Below are 15325 nucleotides of genomic sequence, written 5' to 3'. Positions count from 1 at the left end.
TAATCCAGGTAATGGATTGTATCAGACATTTTAGGATTCCAGGATCTCAGCTGTTGTCAGGGGAAACAGCTGAGAAAATGTGTAAATGGATTTTATAAATATTGGAAAAGAGGCTATGTACATGTATGGCAAGTTCTGCATGGTCACTCCTTCCAGTCAAGCTGGAAGGAGGAACGGTTTTATATTTTCCGTAATGGCTTAATTCCCTCTTCCTCGGCTATCCTTTCAAACTCTGCTATGGAGTAAGCTGTCTGCTCACCCAGACGTGCCCATCCACAGTGTACGTGGTCAGTCTAGCAGAACCTAGTACAATTCTTTATTCCTCTGAATCCCAACCTTGATTCCTCTGAGACGCTTCACAACGACCCCTTCTTCCCAAATCCTAAAATATATTCTCCTGCCATTCTGGGAATAATGTTGTGATTAAAAATGTATTTATATTTGGTCCTCACACTTCAGTGTGGACATAAAATAAACCACTGATCACTGTTGTTGCAGGGTTAGAGTGTTTAAAATATTTCACATCCTGGCCACAAGCTAAGCAGTTTCCAGATATAGCTTGTTTTGAGGCTTGGTCTTCCAGGGTGGGGAAGGTGGGCAAATGTAGGAAGAAGTAGATGGGAGGACAGAAGGGTCTGGAGGTGATGGAGGGAAGTCTGAGCCTCAACTTCGACTGGACCCAAGTCCTGGGCATTTCATTTCCTGACAACCTGCTGCTGGGGTCTAGTGCTGTGACAGAGACACAGTGTCCTAGCTCTGAGCCCTCATTCACCTCTTCAACACAGCAGTCTGCTGGTCCTGGCCTCCCGAACCACTGTTTCTTCTGGTCGTTTGAAGATCATGCAGAGATATTGTACATGCTGAAGTGGCTCTTCAGAAGGAGCCAGGACGCCACATTTTGGCATTCCACTCTTTTGGGTTCACACTAAGGAAATGGTGAGAGAGAGAAAAAAATCTGCCTTTAGTTCCTATGCTTGTCCTTTTATGAGGTGTTTATATACCCTACCCTGCCAGGAGGTTCATTTGATTTCCCCAGTAACTTCGATCAAACCAGAGATCATTGTAGGGAAATTAGCATTAGTTAAATAACTGATTGACTCTAAGGAGATGAATCGGTTAAGTGGCTAAATTAGAAAAAAAATTTTTTTAAAGTGTTTGCTTTAATTGACATTAATGTATAGACACAGATCAAGTCAGGACTCAGGCAGATGTACAATGAGGGACTCCAGTTGGCCATCTCGTGCCTTCTGCCAATGTGAGGAATATAAACAGAAAATCTCAATTGGGCGAAGCCTTTTAGGAATGAGGGAGGAGGACATGAATTTATGGTGTGTTTTATGAAGTATTCTTTCAACATCATATCAGAAACTAAGAAAACTTTTAATTTGAAAGTAACTAGCTTGATGGTTTACACCTACCCATTAAAGGTCAGTCGAAAGTCACTCATGGTTGGCATTTTCCATGAGAGGATTGGAGTTTGGTTGTTAAGCATGATTTGCTGTCCTTTAAATATTATTTACCAAAAAAGTAACCCAGTTTTTCAGGGAAAATGTACAAAGGAAATCCAAATCTTGATTTTCTTCTGAGGTCTCCCTAACTTTGCAGTTCAAGTCTTGTTGGAGATTTTACCAAACCTGTTTTTCAGGGATTTGAAATCTCTCATAAAAATTAACTGCAGCTTTTATGCAAGTTAAAAACAGAATTCATGTGGTTCTTTTAAAATCTTGCAAGTCTTTAAAAGAAGGACTAATAAAAATATACCTTCCAAATGGCTTTTCCTGTGGCTGTGCAGCCTGTTTAAGGACCCATTACAGTTCAGCAGCTCATCTTACCCCTGTCCTCCCCACCCCCCCACTCAAGCAGCACAAAGTATTTCCGGTTTTACTCGAAGCCCTCAATGGAAATTTTTTTCCTTCCTGAAGATTGAATTAAGAGCTCAGGAAAGGTATATGGTAACTTCACAGTGTAGAGCTTGAATTCCTGGGCGGATCGCCACAGGACTGAGGTCTCACTCACCCTGTGCTCAAGACCAGCTCATGTTGTCCTTGGAGTCTAGAGCCTAGAACATCAATCTCATCCTTCCAGGCTTTGCAGACCAGGCTACCACACAGCCCAACCCTGTTTCTTTTGCACCCCAGTAACAAAAGGAGGATATGGTTCCGAGGTCATATATCATATACCTGTCCAGGGTCTGCCTGGCCTAATGGGAAGATGAGAAAATATGGTTGCAAGCTACTTTATTCTTTTTTTTTTTTTTTTAAAGATTTTATTTATTTATTCATGAGAGACAGAGAGAGAGAGAGAGAGAGGCAGAGGGAGAAGCAGGCTCCCAAGGAGCAGGGAGCCCGATGCGGGACTCGATCCCAGGACCCTGGGATCATGACCTGAGCCGAAGGCAGACGCTTAACCATCTGAGCCACCCAGGCGCCCAAGCTACTTTATTCTTAAGGAAGGGAAGGAGAAACCTCCTTGACTCTCTGTGGACAATAGCCTCTTTAGACTCTGCTTAGTACAACCTCTGTGCTTTTGTCTTGTCTTAGAGTGATGTCACCAGGCCCTACCCTCTGCAGCTTTATGGGAATGCACCAAGATTAGCTCTTTGGTGGAAGGAGAGATTATATTACAGAAAATGCAAAGATTCTTTCATTCACTTATTTACTCATTTAAGCATATAGTAAACATGTACCACGCCCAATGTACCATTCTAGTTACTGAAGTTAGGAGCCAAAAGATATAAGCCTTGTTCTCATGGAGCTGAACCTCCAGATGAGGTGAAGCACACAATTATAGCACAGAGTGTACAGTAAGTAAGTCAGTACTAGGACCGGGTGTTGGGTGCAGAGGAGCAGCATCTAACCCAAGGTGGGGAGGGCTTTATGGAAGGCTTCCTGGAGGGTGTAACTCGTGAGTGCGGTTTGAGGAACAGATACAATGGACAGTCCTAGTGTAATAATTATAATGAACAATTCATTTCCAGAGAAATGAGATTTTTGATGACTCTAATTTAGTCTCAAAGGACTAAAAGCCTTTTTGGATGTAGCTTGGTGGCTTTCCTTTCTAGCTGTTTCCTTGAGGAAGGAGCCATTTTATTCCCTAATACCCACTGTGGTCTCTATAGGGCTTTATCTTGCTGATGATCAAAACCCAAAATATTAGATTACGACTTTGCCAAGCTTGGATTCCTGTCCCCACCCCCTATTGTTTCTAGATATAGGACTAACCTGGTCACTGCTTTTTGGCAAGGCCACAGTCTGGCACAATGAAGGATTTCACTGGAGATGCCTCTCCAGAAGGCGACTCTCTCCATGACCTGTTTTGAGCATCGTGCTTTAACTGTGCCGTGACAGTATTTTCCACAGAATAAGAATGAAGTAGTGTTTGGTATTAGGAGGGTCCCTTCTTTCAAAGCCAAGACAGAAACCTCAATGATGTTGCGTTCTAGATAGAGCAAAGCTTCTTTAGTCCGAAAGAGAGGAATCGGATAGCCTCACCTCTCTGTGACTCAGCTGAGAGCCTAGCAACTAACAAGTGACACAAGCCCACATCCTTTCCTCCAAAGGGTGGCCAGCTCCCCTTGAGTCCTGATACTTTCTTCCTGATTTTTTTTTCTTTAAGTTTTATTTATTTATTTGAGAGAGAGAGAGCACGAGCGGGAGGGGCAGAGGGAGAGGGAAGAAACAGGGTCCCAGCTGAGCAGGGAGCCCGATTTAGGGTTTGATCCCAGGACCCTGGGATCATGACCTGAGCCAAAGGCAGACACAACCGACTGAGCCACCCAGGCGCCCATCTTCCTGATTTTCAAGGCTTGGTTGTTTTGTTTTCTGGCCCCTGGAATGTTAGAGAATCAAGCAGAGAAAGGAGAGGGGATGAAAGTATTGGCTTCTAGGGTGGCCTAAAGAGGCTGCAGCTAGTGTGCTGACAGTAACATACTGGGAAAAGGAGACCCATGGGAAGTGGAGATAGGAGAATTTACAAAGTAAGGAAGTTTTGGCCAAGTGGGCTGGGGTGAAAATTTGGTGTGAACTATGGCTTTTTCTCTCTTCAGTGAGTCTTGTATTCTTTGCTGACATTTTGTCCACTTAAAAAATGCATTTAGTATATTCTTAATTTATAACTGACATGAAAATTGTGGTAATTTGTGATAGTAAAGGATTTTCTCCAGTCACTTTATAAGTCATTACAAAGGTATTGCTCTCCTTGATGAGAAATGAGGTGGAACACTTTTCTTTTAAGTACCCGTAAAGGAAAGCAGTGCGGCTCAATGGATGAGCAGCAGATTGTGTATCAGGAACATATACTGTTTCTGGCTTTGCTTCCTGTAACTCAGAAAATAATTCTCTCCTCCCATTCTTTTTGCTTTAAAATGTGGCTAGTTGCCCTCTCAGAAACATCTGAATGAAACACATTTGTAGTGGAGGTATGTGTGCTGGGAGGTTTTTAGGAACATACTATGTATTTACCTGACACTTGGGAAAGGAAACTCAGGCCATCAGTGAGTCTCAGGTGACCTCTAGAAGGTAACTGGAGAATGAGGGAGGTGGGGAGACTGAGGCACAGCAAGGTCAAGTAACCCAGCTGATGAACGTGTGTGCCATTCACATTCGTTGACCCGCCCTTTAATTTTTATGCATCCTCTTAATTTTATTTATTACATGTTAAAATTCTTCTCTTGACATTGTATTTGAAATTATTTTATGGCTGAGGCTTTGAAGGTTTATAATGCAGTAGCCTCCTAATGGCAGGGCAATCAGAAAGACTTTCATTTGGCACTGGTTCCCAATGATCTAACTAAGCCATTTAAAACTTTGCATGGGAGCCCAGAAGAATGCTTAAGTTCTGTCCTGGAGCTGATTGGCTGAAGTGACCTTGGCCCCTCATGGAAATGTTAGGAACAATGACTGCCACATCCAACTCTGCTTTTGCGGCAGAGAGGGTACCTGCTGGGGATTTCTCTGGCACTGTGTCTGTGTCAGGTTTCGCATGGCCTCACTTATTACTGAGGGGTTGAGAGAACCATAGTGAACCCAAGCATGATGATTTATTGACTATCTGGGGGCTCTTTCCACACATCGCCACCACCTGCCCTCCCCCCGCCATGCCCTGTAATCTAACAAGATCTTTCTTTTTTTTGTTTTTTAAAGATTTTATTTATTTATCTGACAGAGAGACACAGTGAGAGAGGGAACACAAGCAGGGGGCGGTGGGAGAGGGAGAAGCAGGCTTCCCACAGAGCAGGGAGCCCGACTTGGGGCTCGATCCCAGGACCCTGGGATCATGACCTGAGCTGAAGGCAGACGCTTAATGACTGAGCCACCCAGGTGCCCCTAACAAGATCATTCTTATAAAGCCCTTTGAGAACTTTGAAAAAATATGCAAATCCATTTGTTCTATATCCATTCACAAATATTAGGCACCTACTAAGAGCCAAGCCCCATGCCAGACAAAATGGTGAGTATACACACACGTAACAAGGAAGTAAATGCCATCATGTAGATGAGGCATAAGCACATAGAATAAGATACAAAATAATAGAGAAAGGGTTCAATGCAAGTATATTGTGAGATAGCTCAGAGAATGGAGTATGGAATATGGGGAATAAGATGGATGTTACTGATGACAGAAGTGGGTTAAAGTCTCATCCCTGCTACTTACTAGCTCTATCACCACAGTGTCCTCAAATGTAAAACAGATGAGGATAGCTGTGAAAATTAAATAGTATGTATGAACTGCATAGCATAGGCCCTAGTATGTCATGAATACTCAATACATATCTATATACCTACGTAAATACTCCTGGTAGAGAAGTCTCCCCTTACCTGTGGGGGTTACAGTCCCAGACCCTTGGTGGATAGTACCAAAGCCCATATGTATGATTTTTTCTTATACATACATACCCATGATAAAGTTTAATTCGTGAATTAGGCACAGTAAGAGATTGACAACAATACTTAATAACAGAATAGGACAATTACAAAAATATACTGTAATAAAAGTTATGTGAATGTGATCTCTCTCTCAATGTCTGTGCTGTGCTGTGATGTGAATGACATAGGCATTCTGACATAGCATTAGGCTACTACTGACGTTCTGATGATATGTCAGGAGGAGAATCATCTCCTTCTGGACCACGGTGGGTCACAGGTAACTGGAACTGTGGAGAGCAAAATCGTGAATAAGGGGAGACTACTGTATTGTTGTTGTTGTTGTTGTTGTTGTTATTACTTAGATTGTAAGAGCTATAAATTTCAGAGGAGGAGGAGCTCACAGCAGGCTGAGATGAAAGGAAAGGGCCTATAAACCAGGAAGAGGTGGGTCCTTGAAGAATGAGTTCAAATTAGACTGGGACAGAGTGAGGAGATGGCACCCAGGCAGGAGAGCTAGGGTCTGGAGGCAGCAACTAATGGGCTTTCTGGGAGAACTCACTGGAAGGGCCTGTGAAGGGGGCCATGGAAGATGAGGTACAGGCAGGTTTTGGCACATGGAAAGCCTTCCTTTCCTCTACCAGATGGCCCCCACTGGCCTTGGTCTGCTTTCCCCGATCCAACCGACACCCAGCAGGGGGAGAACTGGGCTGTGGGCTTTTGGAATGTTCTTCACACAGTCATTGCTGGCCGCATCTTAGCAGGTGAGGACCTCCTACTCCATTGTAGGTAACCCCGTGACTAATAATTGAGAATCTTGTTGTTGCTTTCCTTGTTGTTGAGGGAAGAGGTGACACCAGATATGTTAACCGAGAAGAAAGAGTCAGCGGGTAAAAAAAAAAAAAAAAAAAAAAAAAGCCCTGGAAATAAAATAGCATCTGTGATTTTCTTATGGATCTTCCGCTCTCCTTCCACAGGCCCCTGTGAAGTCCTGCTCACTTATGACTTTGGAAGTCTTTTTTTTTTTTAAAGATTTTTTTTAAATTTATTTATTTGACAGAGAGAGAGACAGCGAGAGAGGGAACACAAGCAGGGGGAGTGGGAGAGGGAGAAGCAGGCTTCCCGCGGAGCAGGGAGCTCAATGTGGGGCTCGATCCAAGGACCCTGGGATCATGACCTAAGCCGAAGGCAGACACCTAACGACTGAGCCACCCCGGTGCCCCGACTTTGGAAGTCTTAACATTAGAAAATCATCTCCTCTGGGGCACCTGGGTGGCTCAGTAGGTTAAGCGTCCAGCTCTCGGTTTTGGTTCAAGTTGTGATCTCAGTGTCTTGGGATCAAGCCCCATGTCGGGCTCCATGCTTAGTGGGGTCTCTGCTTGAGATTCTCTTCCTCTCGCTCCCCCTCTGCCCCTCTCCCTGCTTACTATCTCTCTTTCAAATAAATAAATAAATAAAATCTTAAAAAAAAAATCATCTTCCACAAAGGGTCTCAGCAATGTTGTTGATACTTGTTTGTTAGTGTATTTTCAGTTTGGCGTCCCATTACAGTTGTCTTTTTTTGCTGTTTCTTACTAATTACATACAGTGGTGAATTTCCCCTAGCCCCAGAAAGCCCAAAAGGCATTAGGTGTCTCCATTACCATTCACAGACCTGCTTAGCTGAATGTGAAGAAGGCTGCTACAGCCAAATTGCTATTTTGAAAGAATGATTATGTGTCCCTTGGGAATTTTTTGAAGTGTGTTTCTTGATAGCTTCATGGAGAAGAGAAGCAATAGTACATTTCCCATCCAAATAGGTATGGAAAGCTCATTGCAAATGAGTTTCTGAAGTTAGGGGTCAATAATAGCTGGTACCTGGGCCGTCTGTCTAGTGCTTTTCTTATAATAGGGTAATGGAAATAGCTCAGTTCCTAATGTGCATGCTTAGCAGCCCTTTCCTTGTTTATTTAATTTAATTTATTTAATTTTTATTTTTTAAATCTTATTTTATTATGTTATGTTAATCCCCATACATTACATCATTAGTTTTAGATGTAGTGTTCCATGACTCATTGTTTGTGCATAACACCCAGTGCGCCATGCAGAACGTGCCCTCTTTAATACCCATCACCAGGCTAACCCATCCCCCCACCCCTCCCTCGTTTATTTAAAAAGGAATTAGTGTAGCCTTTGGGAGTGTCACTGTGACTCCTTAGGTCACAGAGAATCAGCCTGCAAAATCCATGGGTTGCAAACTCATTATATATTAGTGACAAACTGGAGAGACCAAGCTATTTGGTGCAAGAATGTTATTGTATTCCCTCCTACCCCCATGATTCATGTTGTGCAAACAGAGAAAATAGGATGTCATTTACCTACTGATCTCTTGGGACAAGGAAGCGCTGCCCAAGAAGAACATGTAGGGGATTGTTTCAATTTTAAATTTGTAAGTTAGTATTATTTAATTTATGTCTCTATTTTTAAAATAATTGTTACCTTTGTAACATTGGCTTCAGGCACAATGACAAAGAATGAACATTTTCTAATAGATAAGATGTTAAATAGCAGCAGTGTTTCAGCTAATTGTTTTAAATACAGAAACATGGTGTTCTTGGTCTTTCCCAGGGAGAGGGGGTAACGAAAATAAATGGCCCCCAAACTTGATGTCCATTTGAGAGGTGTGGGGATTCTGTATCATTATTAAAAAGACCAGTGCCATAACCTGAATAGACTTCTTAGTGACTCAATGTAAACCAACCCCAAACGAGTCAGCAAATCTGTGATTAGGAAAGAGGCAGCTTTCTCTATTAGGAATGTGTTAATATTTATTGTGCTATGGGGGTTGGTTTTTTTTTTGCGTGGGCTCTACTTGTAGCAAAAATGATAGGAAAACCTTTAGACAGAGGCTTGGGAAGAAGACTACTGTCTTACTTTGCCAGCACTGTCCAAGAAATAAAAAGAAGGCATTACTCTTTCACCTGTGATTTAGAGGAGCATCTGTCACAGCAGGCCAGCATCCTGTTTGCCAAAGGATTTGTGGTGAAAGAAGTCCCAAGGAGAGACCCATCAGAGGGGAACAAAAGAAAATAAAACAACTCTTTTTAGAATTCAGCTATCTTTTGCCTAAAACAAGCCATGCTTTGGATTTTAATGTTCTTCTTTTTATCATCACCTCTTTCAATTGCTAGTTCCTGACAAAACCAACAATTGCTGGTATGCTAGACCTCTTTGGGTAAATATTAAGAATGACTGCAAGGGTTAGCCTTATATCCTGAGCTGGTTATTCCATTTTCTTAGAATCTTATGTCAAGAAGCTCTTGAAACAGTCTCTTTCTTAAGAACACACCTTGGTCTGTTTCTCTAATTTGTCAGGTCCTGCTGTTGAATTTATAATCTCCTTGGGTCCCCATTCCCCTCCCCCCTTTCTGATTATTTTTTCTCTTGGTGTTATTTTCTGCTTCCATGTTATAGCAAGCCTCACGTTTCTCCTGTTATTTCTGCAGCTTCTGTTAGTTTCCGATCAGAACACATCAACCTAAGACTAAAACTTAAGTCCCACATCTACAAGTTAGTGTGTCTATACACAAAATATAAAGATAACATCGTGCTGTAACTAGGAAAGGGGGCTCTGGATCACAGTTACAAAAAGAAAGTGGGTCCCCGGCTACAAAGGCAGTGACCTATTAAAAACCCATCACCAGTAATAATTGGTGCAACTCTTTTGGAAAACAATTAGATGATGTCTATCACATTGGAAATTGCACATAACTTTTGACTCAACAATTCCACTCTTAGGAATTTATCTTATTGATATAGGCTTGCAATACATAAAGACATACACAGGAATTTCATTGAACATTGTTTGAATAAAAATAAAAATAAAAACAACCTAAATATCTTAGAAAATAGGACTGGATAAGTAAAATATGAAACATTTTTACAATATTATATAGTAGTTAAAATGAAATAGAGCTATTTAGGCCTGATATGGAAAAATAGTGTGGATTAGGTGAATCTGAAAGTTTCAGAACTTTTCACATAAAATGATTTCATGTATGTTAAAAAGAACAGTGTAGTATTACACTATAAAGTATGAAATAAATATTTATGAGGCCATATGATATAAAGAATTAAAAGAGACATTAATGAAAAAACTAGTGAAATCTGAATATGGTCTATAGTTCAGTTTATGGTAATAGTAATATATCATTGTTAATTTGTTAGTTTTGACAAATGTACTGCGACTATGGAAAATATTAACAATTCCTGGATGGGAATTCTCTGTAAGTTTTCTATAAATCTAAAATTATTTTGTTTAAAAGTTTATCTTAAAAAGGCAAGGGAGGGGTTTGAGAACATATAATAAACATATAAACACATAAATAGAAATTTCTGGAATGGTATCCAAGTAACTCTTAAAACCATTTACCATTGGGAAGTAGGATTGGGGCATGGGGGTGGCGCATGGGAAATGACAGAGAGAGAGGGAGAGGAGGGTGAAAGTAGGAATTTTACCTTTTCACTTTTATCCCTCTTCACTATTTGATTTTTTCCCTCCTGTTTGACATTTATAAGCCCACCATGTTTATCAAAGCACTTTTATCCCTCAGCTTACTCTCAGCTCATCTTTCTGAAACAAAAGAGGAGACACTTCATCTAACTCTTGTGCTGGGGAACGTCTTTGGGTCTATAGCTCTGTGCAATTGTATTAGCTTAATTCAGTGTTTATGCCTGCCGTATGATGAATCTTCTACCATACATCTTACGTTCTAAGGTTTGAGTGTCTCTTCAGATTGTAACTTGTCATAACATTAGTCATAGGAGACCAATTATTTAAATCAACAATCCTTCTTGCTTGAGATCTGTTTTAGTCAAAAACTCTTATGTGCTATCCCTAGTCACCTTTTTTTTTAAAAAAATGAATTTTGCATTTACGTTGCCATACCCAACTCAGTGTAGTAATAACAGAAGAGTTTTCATTCCACACTGACATCATCTTGAGATCATGGATTGGTTCAGCAGAGAACTTCCCAGAGAGAATCACTTCCATTTAATTGTGTAGGCCGAGGAGAGAATGATTATGTCAATTACAGACGATTAAACCTTCAGCTATATAGAAAACAGTAAAATAGATCATGAAAGTGAAAGCCAGTTGATATAATTTAGTTCGTAAATAAAAGTCAATCTGAGACAACATTTCCTACCTCCTTTCAAGAGGCAATTAGGATTATAATGTTCAAAATGTATGTGTTGGGGTCAAGAGTTTTTGAGGATGTGTAATGAGGGAACAGAGGTGCATAGACCTTGCCTAGTGATTGGGCTTGGGGAGGGGGTAAAGAGGAGTATGTTTGCTTAAAGAGGACTTAGAAGGAAGGGAATAAGATATGATGTCCCACTTCTATGAGGAGTAATTATATGTTAATGGAGATAGTTTGAATGTAGAAAAGGATCTTTGTGTCTGGCTAAAATCAGTGAATTGTGTACTATGTTCTGTAGGAAAAAGTTTAGAAAGTTCACAGAAGCTATTTTCTTAAACAGGCTTTTGTGGAGATTTGTCAAGTTTTCTTGATAAATCCTTTTTTTTTGTTTGTTTTGATTTTTGGTTTAGACTAATACTTTTTTGTTTCTTGGTTTCTTTATATTTGAAGTACATCTCTTTTCCCCTAAGGTCAGGAACACGGCAGGGATGTCCACTATCACCACTGCTATTCAACATAGTACTAGAAGTCCTAGCCACAGCAATCAGACAACAAAAAGAAATAAAAGGCATCCAAATTGGCAGAGAAGTCAAACTCTCACTCTTTGCAGATGATATGATACTTTATGTGGAAAACCCAAAAGACTCCACCCCAAAACTGCTAGAACTTATACAGGAATTCAGTCAAGTGGCAGGATTTAAAATCAATGCACAGAAATCAGTGGCATTTCTATACACCAACAACAAGACAGAAGAAAGAGAAATTAAGGAGTCGATCCCATTTACACTTGCACCCAAAACCATAAGATACCTAGGAATAAATCTAACCAAAGAGGCAAAGAATCTGTACTCAGAAAACTATAGAATACTCATGAAAGAAATTGAGGAAGACACAAAGAAATGGAAAAACGTTCTATGCTCATGGATTGGAAGAACAAATATTGTGAAGATGTCAATGCTACCTAGAGCAATCTACACATTTAATGCAATCCCTATCAAAATGCCATCAACTTTTTTTCAAGGAAATGGAACAAATAATCCTAAAATTTGTATGGAACCAGAAAAGACCCCAAATAGCCAGAGGAATGTTGAAAAAGAAAAGCAAAGCTGGTGGCATCACAATTCCGGACTTTAAGCTCTATTACAAAGCTGTCATCATCAAGACAGTATGGTACTGGCACAAAAACAGACACATAGATCCACGGAACAGAATAGAGAGCCCAGAAATGGACCCTCAACTCTATGGTCAACTAATCTTCAACAAAGCAAGGAAGAATGTCCAGTGGAAAAAAGTCTCTTCAACAAATGGTGTTGGGAGAATTGGACAGCCACATGCAGAAGAATGAAACTGGACCATTTCCTTACACCACACACAAAAATAGACTCAAATGTATGAAAGACCTAAATGTGAGACAGGAATCCATCAAAATCCTAGAGGAGAACACAGGCAGCAACCTCTTCGACCTCAGCCGCAGCAACTTCTTCCTAGAAACATCGCCAAAGGCAAGGGAAGCAAGGGCAAAAATGAACTATTGGGACTTCATCAAGATTAAAAGCTTGTGCACAACAAAGGAAACAGTCAACAAAACCAAAAGACAACCGACAGAATGGGAGAAGATATTTGCAAATGACATATCAGATAAAGGGCTAGTATCCAAAATCTATAAAGAACTTATCAAACTCAACACCCAAAGGACAGATAATCCAATGAAGAAATGGGCATGTCTATGAACAGACATTTCTGCAAAGAAGACATCCAAATGGCCAACAGACACATGAAAAAGTGCTCAACATCACTCCGCCTCAGGGAAATACAAATCAAAACCTCAATGAGATACCAGCTCATACCAGTCAGAATGGCTAAAATTAACAAGTCAAGAAATGACAGATGTTGGCGAGGATGTGGAGAAAGGGGAACCCTGGTACACTGTTGGTGGGAATGCAAGCTGGTGCAGCCACTCTGGAAAACACTTTGGAGGTTCCTCAGAAAGTTGAAAATAGAGCTACCCTACGACCCAGCAATTGTACTACTGGGTATTTACCCCAAAGATACAAATATAGTGATCCGAAGGGGCACATGCACCCCAATGTTTATAGCAGCAATGTCCACAATAGCCAAACTATGGAAAGAGCCAAGATGTCTATCGACAGATGAATGGGTAAAGAAGATGTGGTATATATATATATACACAATGGAATATTACTCAGGCAACAACAAAAAAATGAAATCTTTCCATTTGCAACAATGTGGATGGAACTAGAGGGTATTATGCTAAGTGAAATAAGTCAATCAGAGAAAGACAAGTATCATATAATCTCACTGATATGAGGAATTTGAGAAGGCAGAGGATCATAGGAGAAGAGAGGAAAAAATGAAACAAGACTAAACCAGAGAGAGAGACAAACCATAGGAGACTCTTAATCTCAGGAAACAAACTGAGGGTTGCTGGAGTGGAGCGGGGTGGAAGGGATGGAGTGGCTGGGTGATGGACATTGGGGAGGGTATGTGTTGTGGTGAGTGCTGTGAATTGTGTAAAACTGATGAATCTCAGACCTGTACCCCTGAAACAAATAATACATTATATGTTACTAATAAAAAAATACAAAATGGAAAAAAAAAACCAAAAACAACTATGTGAGTCCATTCTACAACCCAATCCTTTGTGCTATAATTATCACATGTATTATATCAATATAACTTATGACCCCTAATAGACAATATTATATATTTTTGGTAAGTGCTTATGAATTTGAAATGAAGGGGGAAAGTTTATATTTACTCAGCTATTTACCATTTTTGATGTTTTACAATTCTTACTGTACACTTGAGTTTTCATTTGGTATCATTTCCTTTCAGCCTGTGGTTTCCTTTAGCTTTTCAGCATATCAGCTGACAATAAATTCTTAGTTTTATTTTATATGAAAATGTCTTTGTCTTCATCCTTGAAAAATATTTTCACTGGATACTGAATTCAGGATTAATAGTTTTTCACTATCCCACCCCCACCTGTCCTTGAAAAAAAGTCCCACTCTCTTCCAGCTGCCATAATTTCTAATGAGAAGTCATTCAATTTGAATCATGGTTCTCATGCGTTGTGGGTTTTTATCTTATTGTTTTCAGGATTTTTTCTTTATCTTTGGTTTTCAGCAATTTGACTATAATAATACTGGGCATAGTTTTCCTATTTGGAGTTCACTGAGCTTCTTGGATCTGTGAATTTAAGTCTTAACAGCAAATTTGTAATATTTTCAGCCATTATAGCTTTAAATATTTTTAATGCACATTTTGTCTCTCCTCATGGAATTCCAATTACACACATATTAGACTTTTTAAAAAAATTATTCTATGGGTCCATGGGCTTATGAGGATCTGTTTCATTTTTTTTCCAGTCTTATTTCCCTCTGTCTTTTCGGTTGGATTTTTTTTTCTATTTTCTTCAAGCTTACTGACTTTTCTGTATTTTCCATTGTATTATTAGGCACTTTCAGTGAATTTTTAATTTTAGATAAAATGTTTTTCAGTTTTAGTGTTTCTTTATAGTTTTAAAAATAGTTTCTGTTTATCAGAAGATATTTACTGCCTTTTCATTTATTGTGAGGATATTTTCCTTTATTTTGTTGAGGATAGTTTATTTGGTAAGAAATTTTGAATCATGCCCTGAACATTATGAATGACTGGGAATAGATATTCCAAATTCTGTTATAGTTTTTGTTTTGTTTCAGCAGGCAAATAAATTGGTGAATCAAGCTACAAATGCTGCCTCTTTTGTGGTGGCTCAACCTTCAGTTTAGTGTTGTTTTGTTTTTTTGCTGAAATGTTTGGAGTCTTCCGTATGCATGTGTGATTCATGGGTCATTCAGATACTTGGGAAGAGTGTATCTAAAAAATTGGAGGCCCTCCCTCTTTGGATCACTCCTTTCTGGAATTTCCTTCTCATTTTCTTGTAGCTGTGGTTGCCCCCACTTCTGTCTTTTGGTCCTTTCCCCCCCCAAAATGTGACTTTTCTATTAGAGATATAGTCACCCTGTGTGACACTGACTTCAGTGTGACTTCAAGTAGAAAGCATGGAAATTGTTAACTCACCAAGAATCAATCCCTTTTCTCAAATCTCAGCTTTTACCCAGAATTTACCTGCTTGAGTTCACTTGGGAACCTTTGGATATTTGATTTGTGTTTGTATAATTTATCCATGCTTTATAGTTATCTGTTTGTTGCTACAGTCTGGTCGGAGATTTCTTGGTCATACTGAAAGTGGAAATAGTTTAAAATAAAGCCATTTTTCCC

At 39.8% G+C, this 15325-nt stretch overlaps 1 long non-coding RNA gene across 1 annotated transcript in view; it reads left to right on the top strand.

Annotated features, from left to right (window-relative positions):
* Positions 1 to 11528, top strand: part of LOC118016865 — a 121128-nt gene extending 109600 nt beyond the window's left edge. Inside the window, exon 5 of the long non-coding RNA XR_004680952.1 lies at positions 11512 to 11528. This is a non-coding gene — a long non-coding RNA (uncharacterized LOC118016865). The remainder of the gene's footprint in view (positions 1 to 11511) is intronic.
* The last annotated feature ends 3797 nt before the right edge of the window (positions 11529 to 15325 follow it).

This window comes from Mirounga leonina, unplaced genomic scaffold, assembly GCF_011800145.1.
Source record: "Mirounga leonina isolate KUSES-001 unplaced genomic scaffold, KU_Mleo_1.0 Mir_168, whole genome shotgun sequence".
Lineage (NCBI taxonomy): Eukaryota > Metazoa > Chordata > Mammalia > Carnivora > Phocidae > Mirounga > Mirounga leonina.
This window is presented reverse-complemented; position numbering and strand designations above follow the sequence as displayed.